Source organism: Mixophyes fleayi, chromosome 12 (assembly GCF_038048845.1).
Source record: "Mixophyes fleayi isolate aMixFle1 chromosome 12, aMixFle1.hap1, whole genome shotgun sequence".
NCBI classification, from domain to species: domain Eukaryota; kingdom Metazoa; phylum Chordata; class Amphibia; order Anura; family Limnodynastidae; genus Mixophyes; species Mixophyes fleayi.
In genome coordinates this window covers 67520740-67534318 of record NC_134413.1, presented here as the reverse complement: position 1 = coordinate 67534318, position 13579 = coordinate 67520740, and positions in this window count along the sequence as shown.

Sequence of the window (13579 nt, the reverse complement as noted above, 5' to 3'; positions counted from 1 at the left end):
CAACTAGAAGGTATAAGATGGTCAGGCGATCTGGGTTGAAACTGTGCGAACAGTACACAAGGGTGATCCAACAGAGAGGTCAGGCAAGCCGAATCATATCCCTGCAGATGTGAAAATACAGAAGGGGAATCCGAAAGAGCAGCCAAAGTCAGACAGGGGATCAAATAACCAAGCCAATAGGGATTACCAGGAAAGACGTCAGGAGGAAACCAAGGTCGTAAACAGTAATCAGACTGGATGCTGAGAAGCAATACTAGGGAGCGCTGGAGCAAAGTGACCCATGACCCATTACTCTGGCACCCTAACCTGCCAGAGCTGCCTATAAATAGAGACATAGGGGCTGCGTAATTACCGGTGACGATGACTTACACAGCCGCTGTAGAGATGTGCCCGGTGCCCGTGAAGAGGGCGAAGACTTCCGGCGTCGCTGCGCCCCTGGAGGGGCTGAAGATGTTTCTGTTCCCTGTGCCCAGCAAAAGGGTGAAGAAAGAAGAAGGAGGTTACTCACCCGTCCATCGATCCAGCGGTATCGTGGCTTCTTTCCTGCAGGTCCCGTCCGCGGAGGAAGGATGAGCCAATCAGTACTCATCTTTCCCCACTGGCCAATCAGCGGCCGGATACGCAAGCCAATCGCGGCTTGCACCCGGCCATTTAAAAGATTGGCGCCGACGCGAGCCATTCAGCGCTCGCGCCGGCTAATGACGTCACGCCGGCGACTATATAAGTCGCCGGGTGGCGCCATTTTGGCAGAAAGAGTCCGGCGGTGGAGAGACAAGGACGTCGTGGGACGTCCAGAGCGGCGAGTCAAGAATAGAAGCCGGCGGAGCGGAGATCTTCGGCGGGGAGCCCTTGTAAGGGCTGAGAGCGCCCCCGCCTCCAAAGAAGACAGAAGTCCCGCGCCGAACCGGAGAAGAGGCGCCGCAGGCTGGAGGGTGTGGAAGACCCGGAGAAAGAAGGCAGAAGACGGCGTGGCAAGTTGAGATTCCTGCGCAGAGCAGGTAAGTAGTCTCAACGTTAAATTCGGGCACTAGGCCCGGGGCCACGGACGGGCACAAGGCCCGTGGGGACGGAAAATTAAGGGCGCAAGGCCCAGGGACTTGGGCACTAGGCCCCATGAGTTAGTGGGCCAGTAGGCCACAATACTTTTGATAAAGGGGACAAGCCCCTGTTAGTTAGTTAGGCAGGGGGCGTGAGAGCCCCAGGTGCAAGGGCACAAGGCCCTTAGGTAGTTAGTGGCCTAGAGGCCATAGGAAGGCCACAGGGCCTGTGTAGGGGGCTGGTAGCCCGTAGGCTATAAAGGGCACAAGGCCCTCAGCTAGATAGGAAGGCCACAGGCCTCAGTAGGCAGGGGCTAGTGCCCCTAGGTAGCAGGGCACAAGGCCCTAGTTAGTGGGCTCAGAGCCCAGAGTTAGAGAGGGTTCTGAGGCCCATTAATCAGAGCACAAGGCTCTGTGTGCAACTGGGCAAGAGGCCCATGGTGTGAAGGGCAGACGGCCCTGGTGGTGTGGTAGAGGTGTGAGAGCCTCGTGAGTGTAGGCGCGGTCCTGTGTAAGGTGAGCACACAGAGTTAGGAGGTACAGTAGAGCGGAGGCTCCTGTGGGTGCTGTAGCAACCGGCTGGTTGGCTAGCAGCGGTGTGCTCTGGTAAGTAGCGTGCAAAGTACTGTATACTGCATTTATTTTGTCTGTGCGGCGAGTATTGTTTGTATTACGGTATTTTGGGGTGTGCTACATAACTGTGTTCAGGGGCAAGACGTCAGGCCCCCATTAAAGGTAGGCTCTTGTTCCTGTGGTTTCCTGTGCTAACCCGTGCTGTGGGGACAAGTGTAGTTACCAGCATACACATAGTCAGGGGAGAACACACGTAGTTTTCCTGTCCCTTAGGTCCCACTGGTACCCAGAGGGGGTGGCTAAGTGAGTTGGTGGCAGTGCAGCACACCTTAAGGCAGTTCCAGGGGCGGCCCGTGGTTCTGGTTGAGGGTCCCCAAGGCCGGTTCCGTGCAGGTGGACCTGTGGCTCCGGACGTAAGGACACGTGTGAGATACCCGAGTACAGGCAGTCGGGCGGTTCAGTTTCGATCGGCTGTTCCGTGCGGCAGTCGGCCCGCGGGTTAGTGGGCTGTTCCACTGAGCCTTAGCCGGGCTTGAAGCAACCGGTCCTTAGGGTCTGTGGGTGACCCCATAGCAAGAAGGCAGCTTCTTGGTACGACCTGGGTGAGGGGGTTAGGAACCGCCCTCCGGTTTAGTCCGTGAACACCGGCTGGTGTTCCCCGTAGTGGTAAGTGAGCAGTTCCGTTAGTGCACCACACCTAGTTAGTCATAGTTGTTTGACTTAGTTGCGTTGCCGACCATAAGAGTGTTGTTAGGGTCGGGTCGCTGTTGCAGTCAGTTTAGTTTTGTGGGTGCCATCTTAGTCTTACTGAGAGTGAAGAGGGAGGCGGTGTGTTCTTGTCATCCGCAGGTGTCGGGAAGGTGCAGGAGAACAGGATCGTAAGTGAGAGTGTCCCGGTGAGTATCACGCTCGATTCCCCTTTCGGTTCGGCCCTCACCGGCAGGTGTGCCAGGTACTTGAGGCGAGACCAGTCCTTGTCTCAAGTGCCTGTAGTCCCCCGTGCCTTGGCAAGAGCAAAGTGAGGAGGCGGCAAGTGAGCTTGGACTGACCGTGTCCTCGTTCTTTGCCGTATTCTCGGACAGCCCTTACCTGGTAGGCACGGCCGTAATCTTTGTCTCTTTCTTAGAGGGACGTGGTTGGAGGTGACAAGGGTTGCGGCTGCGGATCTGCTGGGATCAGATCGCAGCTGGGATATCGGAGGCGGACTGGAGGTGACCATCGTTTATAAGGTAAGTTATTTTGTGTTGCGCCTGTCCTGTTTCCCCGTTGCCCTGCCGGGGATAGTGCGTCTGGTTGCCAGGCATCCAGACGCGACCGCTTCATCCGAGTTAGGCATCCGTCCCTGTGCAGAAGCAGAAACACAGCAAAGGCACCAGACAGTTTGAGCATCATTTATCCTATAACTAAATCAAGAGCATGATTTACTACACATAGGTCAATGTGTCAGTACTGCGACATGCTAAGATAAAGTGCATTCTGCATGCAACAAGTTTTTTTCTTTACAAAATTGCTGGCTCCTAACTAGCCACTGTCACTGCTGTTTTCAATACAAAGTTCCCAATTTGGGGACTCGAATAGCAGATGGAAGGATTTATAATAAACAGCACTTGCTATAGCTAAGCTCCAATCTGGCCGACTGTGACTTTTGGTTTGGGATAAATGGACGATGGAACTAAAATTCGGAAAAAATGGAATCATTTAGCAGAAGAGGTAAACCAACATGGAGCCTGACGTTAGAGAGGGTTGACCAAATAATTCCACGAAACAGCCCATTTGCATATTATCACATGACGTGTGTGAGACGCTCCTTACCTGGGAGATGATCTTTAGTTCACATATACCCAAAACACTCCAAAACCAATTCTTGGATCAGTCCCCTAGTAAGGCCGATACTGCATTAGTTTGTACATTGAAACAATGAACGACTAACGTTCCAAAGCACATCATATCGTTTCATTTGATTTTTAAACTGAACTAATAATGTCATTCGGTCATGAAACAACCTCCTTCCAATCCTGCAGTGTGTACGCACTCACAATCAGGATCTCCATAGAGTCATGGGGGAAAATTTATCAGGCTGCGGGTTTCAAAAAGTGGAGATGTTGCCTATAGCAACCAATCAGATTCTAGCTGTCATTGTGCAGAATGTACTAAATAAATGATAACTAGAATCTAATTGGTTGCTGTAGGCAACATCTCCACTTTTTTAAACCCACAGCCTGATAAATTTACCTCATGATATTTTCAGCCAATGGTTATGACAGATGAAGAGCACAGATCTGAAGGTAAAACGTGTATAGTGTATACACATGAATCGGCTTTTTTTTTTTTTTCAGTCGTTCGTAAAATCTTTATAGATAACACATTGGTCGAAAATTTTTGTAGTGTGTACCCAGCTTTAATTTAGCATAATCTTCACTCTGAGGGGGAGCTAAAGGTTGAAAATAATACATGATAGGATCTGCTCCCTTGAAATTAAATGAACAGTTACTCACCTTTGCTGACATTTTTTTCTTTAGAACATAATAACCTTATGAAGCCAGATTTAGAGTTGCACGTAAGTGCATTTGTGTGATGCAAAGCTGCACTTTGGTACAAAATTGATATACTGTGCATTTGCATAATTTGTGTTCACATTTACAATTGTATGTATTTAGCACTTGAGGCCCCTTGCACTTGGAAAGGCAAATCAGTGATTTTCACATACAAGTGTAGTACAATAATGGTGTGCAGACAAGTTATTATTCTTCTTTATTTATAAGGCGCCATAAATTGTCTGCAGCGCAGTACAGATTACAAATATAGACCATACAAGGTATGCCAGCAAAGAACAGTAAACAAAAATGAGTACCACTAAGGGGTATATTTACTTAAATGTGGGTTTGAAAAAGTGGAGATGTTGCCTATAGCAACCAATCAGATTCTAGCTGTCATTTTGTAGAGTGCACTAAATAAATGACAGCTAGAATCTGATTGGTTGCTATAGGCAACATCTCCACTTTTTCAAACCTGCAGTTTAGTAAATCTATCCCTAAAACTCCAAACGCCCCAAGCATAGTTAGTATCAGAGTAGCTGGAGCAGAAGTAATAGGTAGTGAGACAGGAGGGAAGAGGACCCTGCTCGCAAGAGCTTACAACCTAAAGGGAGGGCAAACAGCCAGCAGACACAAGGGGGAGTCAGTGGAGGGGGTCAGAGCAAGAGGAGCGCAGTGAGGGAGAGAGGATGAGAGAGGGTGAGGTAATGAAGCATAGGGAGATGGTTAGCTGGATGGCTGGTAGGCTTTTAAGAATAGGTAAATTTTCACAGCCTGTTTGAAATTGCTCAGATTAGGGGAGAGTCTGATAGAACAAGGGAGGTCAACTCAGTGGATCGGGGCAGCCTGGGAGAAGTCTTGGATTCGGGAGTAGGATGTGCTGATCAGAGGGGATGAGAGGAGATGGTCATTCACTGAATGCAGGTGTCAGGTTGAGAGCATAAATCTGATAGGCTGAAATAGAATATTGGATGTCAGGACCCAAAATAAATCTTTGCATGAATACCTAAATTAACCTGATCTTCAATTCAGATAAATGTGTGACCAACTAAGCCCACTAGGAGGTAATTGAATTAGGTAAACCCTTTGTGCAGAGACCAGCTTAAGATATGCAGATCACAGACATCCATTGTATTTGATCCTGTATTTCCCTAGCTAATTGACTTCCTTTCAATAGGGTTATAAACACAAACTAACCCCTAGGTGTAAATTGGAGAGCCAGACGCCTAGGTGAGGATCTTGGAGACTCTTGTATAAAACCTCTATGGTCTTTATGCCGGTATATAGAAATGTGCACTTGAAAGGAAATTAATTCATTTTTCATATTTTGGGAAATTTGGATGCCACTCTGTATTGAGGGGCCAAAACCACACAAGGGTCTTGAAACATAGATACCCACTACACAGGGAACAGCCATAGGCACATGTATTTCAGGATGAGATTGGATATTGTTGTAATTCCATTATGTTTGGTATTTAAATGTGCGGGAGAATATGACTGGTTTATTGAGGGGGGTGTTATTTCTCTGAGATATATCTGTGAGGAATTACCAACAGGTCAAAACTTAGGAATAGTTTGACCAAACCTGAGGTAACACCCAGGGGACATTTCCGCCCCCCGCATTAGCATTCACACTGCCCCCAAGAATGCCGTCCCATTTGAGTTTGCTTAAAAATCTGTGTTCTGAGGGGAAAAACTGTCAGACTTTTGGGGATCAATCTAATTGAAGGACTGTCCATCATTTCTGCCTGCCCCAGCCATACAGATTATTATATGTAAGTAATGCTCTGTACGTTATCTCTTTTATTTTAAACTGTTTTTGCTTGTTATGTCAAATTTATTATTTGTTTATTCATTATTTTTCTTTTTATCTGAATGCCCTGTACCTTTTGTATATTAAATCTAAAATTTAATAAATTGTGTCCTTGATACTCTAAATAATCCATAGCCTTTGTAGAGGAGATTGCTCGTCCAGGTTAACCCTTGGAATGCCAGTGTGTGATTTGTTGATACATTTGATTAACAAGCTGTGTGTGCTTGTATGTACATTTGTGTAACAGTCTGGAGGTGTGAAGAGTTAACCCTGTGTGTGCTGTTGTGGGTCTTTTTAGTTTGTGGATAACTAGAAGCCTGTGTGCCAGTGCGGGACAGTATATTGGGGTCCTATTGCCTGTACCCAATAGGTGGTGGCTAGACCTGAAGTGTCTGGGGGGGGGGGGGGTGAGAGCGCTGTGTTTGAGGGCGATTCCATAGGTCTAAGAACCTGTGTGATAGGTGAGAGAGACTGCGGGCTGAAATCGTGTGTGACCTCATACAGCAAACACCCCAACGTCACGGCAGCTGGGAGCGCGTTCGTGACAAATTGGTGGCAGCGGTGGGATTCGAACCCACGCCCCCCGAATCATCCTGACAGCAGGCGACGGGATGGAGTGTGAATAGAGAGGAGGTTGGAGATATATGGGGCAGTGGAGTAGGAGAGAGCCTTGTAGGTGAGGGTGAGGGGTTTGTAGAGGAAGGGGAGCCAGAAGAACGGAGTGACAGAAAGATAGGTCTAGCAGCCGCATTAAGTGGTCTGTGGTAGGATTTATCAACACCGGACGACTAAAAAATACCGGTACTGTCAGAGCGACAAGCTCAAAATATGGACTTACCATATTGCAGACAGTCAGTTTCTGGCAGGTTTATTTACCTCCGGAGCTAAAATGTAAGATTTACAAATATCTACAGGAAGAAACGATGTCACTTGTAGTGGCTCTAGTGAAAACGGCGCTTTTAAAGCGGCAAAGGCCGGACCCACCACCTGGATTACATTAGTCGTTCTAAACTGTGTCGGTATAGTATCGATAAAATTGCTACCACCGGCATTAAGTATAGATCGAAGGGGAGACGAAGGTTACAATAGTCCAATAGTCAAGATGGGAAATGATTAGTGAATGGATGATAGTTTTGGTGGCTCCCTGGGATAGGAAGAGCCGGATGTGATCAATATTACGTAGATGGATGCGGCAGGATTGAGCAATAGATTAAATGTGTGGGGGGCTTGCTGCCGACAGCTGCACACTGTGCAGGTCCGTTCAGCAGGGGCAGTGTGCTGCCCGGCTGCTCTGATTGTGTTTTAAACACAATCAGAGCAGCGGGACAGCACACTTTCACTGTTGAACGGACCTGCACACACTGTGCAGCTGCCGGCAGCCTTAGACCACAAAAAGGGGGCGGGGCCTAAATCCCCCCACCCCCTAAAATCGCCCCGGGTAGGGCAAATGTCTGGGTCCGCCCCTGCTGCAAGTTAGTGATATAGTTGCAAAATAGACTCTAATGGTCTATAACATTTAATTTTAAAATGAGATGTTATACAATGGTAGACTATTCCTTTAAAATATTTACTTCCTATATTCAAACCCCATATGCCTATAGACTGCAGAATATGCGGATGTAGTTTTTAATACAATCTGCTATTTTACTTTGACTACAGTACCCACCATTTCAACATGCTATCAGACCTCGGTTAGATGTCCCTGCAGTCAGGTGAAGCCTTCACTTTGTCTGAAAAACCTACTAACACTTTTTAGAGAAGTTGCCAGTTATCTGCTCGGACTCATCACCTGCGGCACCTGGCTCTTATCACCTTAGATCCACTTCAAGCCTTCTAATGGATCCAAAATTCAATAAACAATCTGGCTGCTCTACATCTGCCTACCAGGCGCCACAAGTCTGGAACAATCTATGGTAAATCTGCCTCCAGCCTGAGATATTTTAAAACATCTGTCATTTCATATTATACGCATGGGTTTAATTGTAGAGCGTAATTGTTTTTTCTGTATCCGGAGACACTGTAAATAATGTACCCAGGACATACTTGAGGTGACTCTCAATATACTTTTCCTGGAAAAACATTTAAATATGTAAAAGGACTATGGTTATATAGTAACATTTAATATGGTGTTCTGAGTGTCATTTTCTGACACATATTAGTGTACTGTTTGGGGGCGTTCTTGTGTAATACAGTAGGGGCATATAAATTGTCATTTGTACACACAATATAGCCACACAGTAATTATTATACTGGAGAACCAATAACTGTAAGGTCATTTTCAGTATGAGTTGTCCCCGGGGGCAAATGCAGGATTTGTAGAGGGGGGTTTCCACACCACGCCACCAGTGGGCGTGACCAGCATGCATGGGGGCGTGGCTATAGTATTAGACAGTGCTTGGCTGCTCTCCAACTCTTCCTATCCCTATAATATACATGGGCAATGCTGCATGCACTACTGTTAGGTGCACACAGCTCTCCCTTTTCAAGCAGAGCCGTGTGAAGCGGGGGCAGTGTTCAGCTACCTCAATTATACAGTGCCCCAGGCTTGGAGGGGGGGTTTCCAGGCACTGGACCCTCCCTCGGTTTGCCTATGGCCCCCTCCCTTATCTGCCACACTAAGTGGCTCTAGAATTTAGGGTAACTACAGAAATCTATTTCTTGATACCATGGCTACATGGATCTTATGTTTGGATTATTTATTATTGTAGGAATGCTGCCATACCTTAGTTGGGGCTGGGTATAGAGGTGGAGTTTGGGAGGATTGTTTATTTCCGAGTATATATTTTGCACGTCTTGTGTATTGTTACTGTTTCCCTTTTGCAATGTCCATATCAGACATGTGGCGGTCTGGGCACTGAGGAAACTGGGCTGGCATGCATGTTAATAATAGGGATCTCCCGATAATCCATACTTGCCAACTCTCCTCAGTGGCGCATGCAGGGGGGGGTTTCTGAGTCTCTAGAAACCCCCCCCCCTGCGCTAACTAAGTGGCCACTGTTCTATACAGCAGCCGCGGCGCTGTATTGTATACAGCACCGCCACAGACGCTTCTTAGACAGCGCCGTGGCTGCTGTTTAGGACAGTGCTGACGAAACGGAGCAGCTCTCTCTGGGTTTTTTTTTTTTTGGGTCGGAGGGGAGAAACCCCCCCCCCCCCCCCCCCCCGACAATCCTCCGTGCGCCCCTGCTCCTGGAATGTCCAGGAGACTCCCAAAATTCGGGTCAGTTTCACGGACTCCCGGGAGAGCAGGCAAGTCTCCCGTATCCCGCAACTGCCTAGCCTAAATGACGTGAGTCATTTATTGCGTCATTATTGCGTTTGGGCAGTGAATTGCATCATTGTGGCCCCGTCCCCCACGACAAACCGGCATTTACATCGAAATGTCGCATTTGGCCGCGCCCCGCCCCCTCCCTCAAGTCATGCCTCTCTGCCGGATTACACTTGCCGAAAGTAGGCAAGAATGGGATAAGCCTCTATTATGTCACACTCTAATTCTATGATGTCTGGGGATAATATGTGCACATGTCACGTGTTTAAATAATACAATAAAAAGGTCCCTTTTCCTCAAACAGATTCAAACACTCTCCATTAAAAGGAAGCATGAGAGGCTACCACCAGCGCGGGGATAGTAGTGATCTCTAAATCGGATCGGAACCCTACAGATTCTGGCAGTTATAGACCAATCTCGCTCTTACTTGACTGCCTTAAAACTCTTTGCGAAAATACATGCCACTAAACTCGGTAGGGTTCTGCCTTCGCTGGTCCACCTGGACCAAGTGGGATTTGCGCCCAATAGACAGGTCTCAGATAACACCAGAAGACTTATTGATTGAATGCATTCTGTTTCCCGTTCAGCTCTCCCTGCTCAGTCGCCGAAAAAGGCGATTGACAGAGTGGCCTGGCTGTTCATGCAGCGCACCTTAGTGAACATGGGGATTCAGGGAGCCTTCTGCAGAGGTATCGCGGCTCTGTACCATAATCCCTCAGCTGCAATCCTGGCAAACGGATTCACCTCGGCTCCATTCACCACCTATAATGGCACCCATCAGGGCTGCTCACTATCTCCCCTGCTCTTCGCCCTAATTACGGAGCCTTTATCAGCTCGCATTAGGCTGAATCCAGATATCACGGGAATCAAAACAGCTACTCGCAACCATAAAATTGCACTATACGCAGATGACATCATCTTAACCGTCACGAACCCCCACATTACCTTACCAAACCTTTTCCAAGAAATCCAAAAATATAGTGAATTGTCTAATTAAAAGATAAAGACCGATAAATCAGAAATTCTGGGCCCTAAACGTACCTCCCTCTCTCATACAGACTCTTAAGGAAAATTACTCTTTTCGATGGCAACATCGGAAACTTAAATACCTAGGAATATACCTCACTAAGACTACCCTCAGCTACACGCAGTCAACATCCCCCGCCTCATAGACTCTATCAAACAGGATTTAACCCACTGGACCAGGCACCACATCTCTTGGTTTGGGCGCATAGCCAGTGTTAAGATGAATATCCAACCGAGACTACTATGTATCTGGCAGACCCTTCCCATCCATGTCCTTGCTCATGTCCTGAGGAATCTGCAGCAATCGCTAACAAAGTTTATTTGGGTAGCGCGAAAGCCCAGAATACGCATGCGGACTCCAGACATCGGGAGGACTGGAAGTCCCTCACTTGCGGAAATTTTATGTGACTACTCACCTTTCTCAATGTGTGGCTTGGAACTCCCCAACACAGCAAAGAGGGTGGACACATATTGAATGATACTTATTGGCGTACTACTCCCCATATTCCCTCCTATGGACACCCCAAAACCAGAGGCCTAAAGCAGTCAACCACATTCCCACAGTCAAATTCTCCCTCTTCATATTGGACGTAGCCACATTCACCTAACAATTGCGCTCCGGTTACACATTGCTCGCCCCACTCTAGAACTCATCTGTGTTCCCCTCAGGACTAGAGCACCAACTTTTTCCGTTACTGGACACAACACACCCTGCTCTTTGCCAGAGACCTGGCCCCCATGCGAGTATTCCTCACTTTCACAGCCCTCTGCAATACACGGCAACAAACAGGTATTTCACCAATACCTTCAACTCCGACCCTACTTTACCTCTCTCAAACTCCCCATTTCACAGAAACTATTCTGTGAAATGTTCTCCGCTGGAGACACCCTGCTGCCGGTTCCTTTTTAACCAAGGACCTTATTTCCACCATATATCAGGTTTTGCTCCAACAAAATCAATCCCCAAAGGACCCCAATGAATTGGCGTGGAAGGGGGACGCGGAAGAGGTACTGGACCCGAAAGAATGGACCAAACTTAGGCTTAATCTGACTAAAACGTCAATATCAGTTTGAATTAAAGAGAACGCTCACAAGACTTTTGACAGATGGTAATGGGTCCCCTCCTGCATTCGTTCCGTTTTCCCCAATTTTTCGAATCTCTGTTGGCGGGCCTGTGGTCAGTGAGGCACCCTGCTGCACATATGGTGGACTTGCCCGAAAATACGCCTTTACTGGCAGGAAATCCACTGGCTCATGTTAACTATCACTCAAGTCAGCAGGCTGCCCTACACACTGTTGCCCAGGCCTATCCTTGATACCCCTTGCCGCTCACACCTTTTTCTCCCCCTGCCCCCCAGTCATCCACCCATTTTTACGTCTTTCCCCTAAAACCTTTTGCATAAAGCTATCCCTTGGTACACATTGGTTCCTCTCTTTTGTATAGACTCTGCTTATGTCTGGTTATACTGTCTTGTTGATAACCACTGTACCTGAACACCTGTTGATATATATTTGACTTTCATCTTTGTACCTCAAAATAAATCAATAAAAAAGTTTATTTAAAAAAACAAAAAACAAACAAACCATGAGTAGGTTGGTTAGATCATTGTTTACATTCATCAAGGTCAAGAGATGAATCAGTTTTAATACAGAATGTCACAAATCACCCTACAAGTTGAGTTATTAGAACCTGTTGTTGACGAGAACTTCACCTATAGCAACCCCCTTTCCCATAGAACCAGGGGCCTGATTCATTAAGGATCTTAACTTAAGAAACTTCTTATTTAAGTCTCCTGGACAAAACCATGTTACAATGCAAGGGGTGCAAATTAGGTTTCTGTTTTGCACATAAGTTAAATACTGATTGTTTTTCCATGTAGCACACAAATACTTGATAGCTTATTTGTAGACTGAAATTTAAAGTTGATATTTGTGTGTTACATGAAAGAACAATCAGTATTTAATTTATGTGCAAAACAGAATACTAATTTGCACCCCTTGCATTGTAACATGGTTTTGTCCAGGAGACTTAAAAAAGAAATTTCTTAAGTTAAGATCCTTAATGAATCAGGCCCCAGATATGTTCACTGGTACTCGGTTGTCCCCAGGACTCGAGTAGTGATAACTCAACTTTGGGAGGTAGGCACCACAGAGGACTTGACAGTGGGATGCTGAGCAGGGATACTCCTGGACCAGATAAAGCAGGAACACTGAGTTAGCAAGAGGATGCAGTACCAACCTCCACCAGTATAACAGATTGGCAGTGTGAAGAGGATGGTGTAGTACCAGCTGTGGTCTGTGTGAGATGGAGCTAGAGAGCAGCACAGTAACAGGGAAAATGCTGGAGCAAGACTGAGCAGTAAAACTGTACTGCAACAAAACACTGCTGACACAGGCGAGTTTGATGGAGTGAATAGCTGCCACCACAATCCTGCAGCAGGGAGGAGATATCTCAGATGTAAAGGCAAAGTCGGAATCCAGGCAGAGGTCAGGGCCACAAGCAAACAGACAAGTTCAGCATTCAGGCAGAGGTCAGGGTCACGATCAAAAAAGCAAGGTCGGCATCCAGGCAGAAATTAGAAGCTGGCAGATTATCATCACCATTTATTTTGCAGCGCTGTACAGAGAACTCGTTCACATCAGTCCCTGCCCCATTGGAGCTTACAGTCTAAATTTCCTAACAAACACACTCAGACAGACAGAGACACAGAGACTAGGGTCAATTTGATAGCAGCCAATTAACCTACTAGCATGTTATTGGAGTGTGGGAGGAAACCGGAGCACCCGGAGGAAACCCACGCAAACACGGGGAGAACATACAAACTCCACACAGATAAGCCCATGGTCGGGAATTGAACTCATGACCACTGTGAGGCAGAAGTGCTAACCACTAAGCCAACCGTGCTATTCACAGAACCAGGCGCACGGAGAAGCAAGTGTGTGAACGCTTTAACCAGCAAAGGGACAGTGAAGCTGACGGGTATTTAAACCAGTAGTAGCCAATCAGGGCAGGTGTCAGATAGAGCTGCAGGTGAGAGGAGTTCAGGTGATGACACCCAAGCTGAAAACAACACTGCAGCAGCCAAAAAGAAAACAACAGTTACCTGCTGTACCTGCACACGCTGGAATAGGTTCAGGCTGGACCGTTTTGTTTTCAGTTGTGTGTGGCTATATTCTTCTCCACTGGTGCTGGTACATACTAGCAATGTAGCATACTTGCCAACCTTTGAATAGTGAGTTCTGGGAGATCCCGGGCAGGAGGCGCGGTTGGAGGGCGGTGCGCGGTCAATCACATCATTTTGGCCACGAATCGCGTCATTTTGGCGAG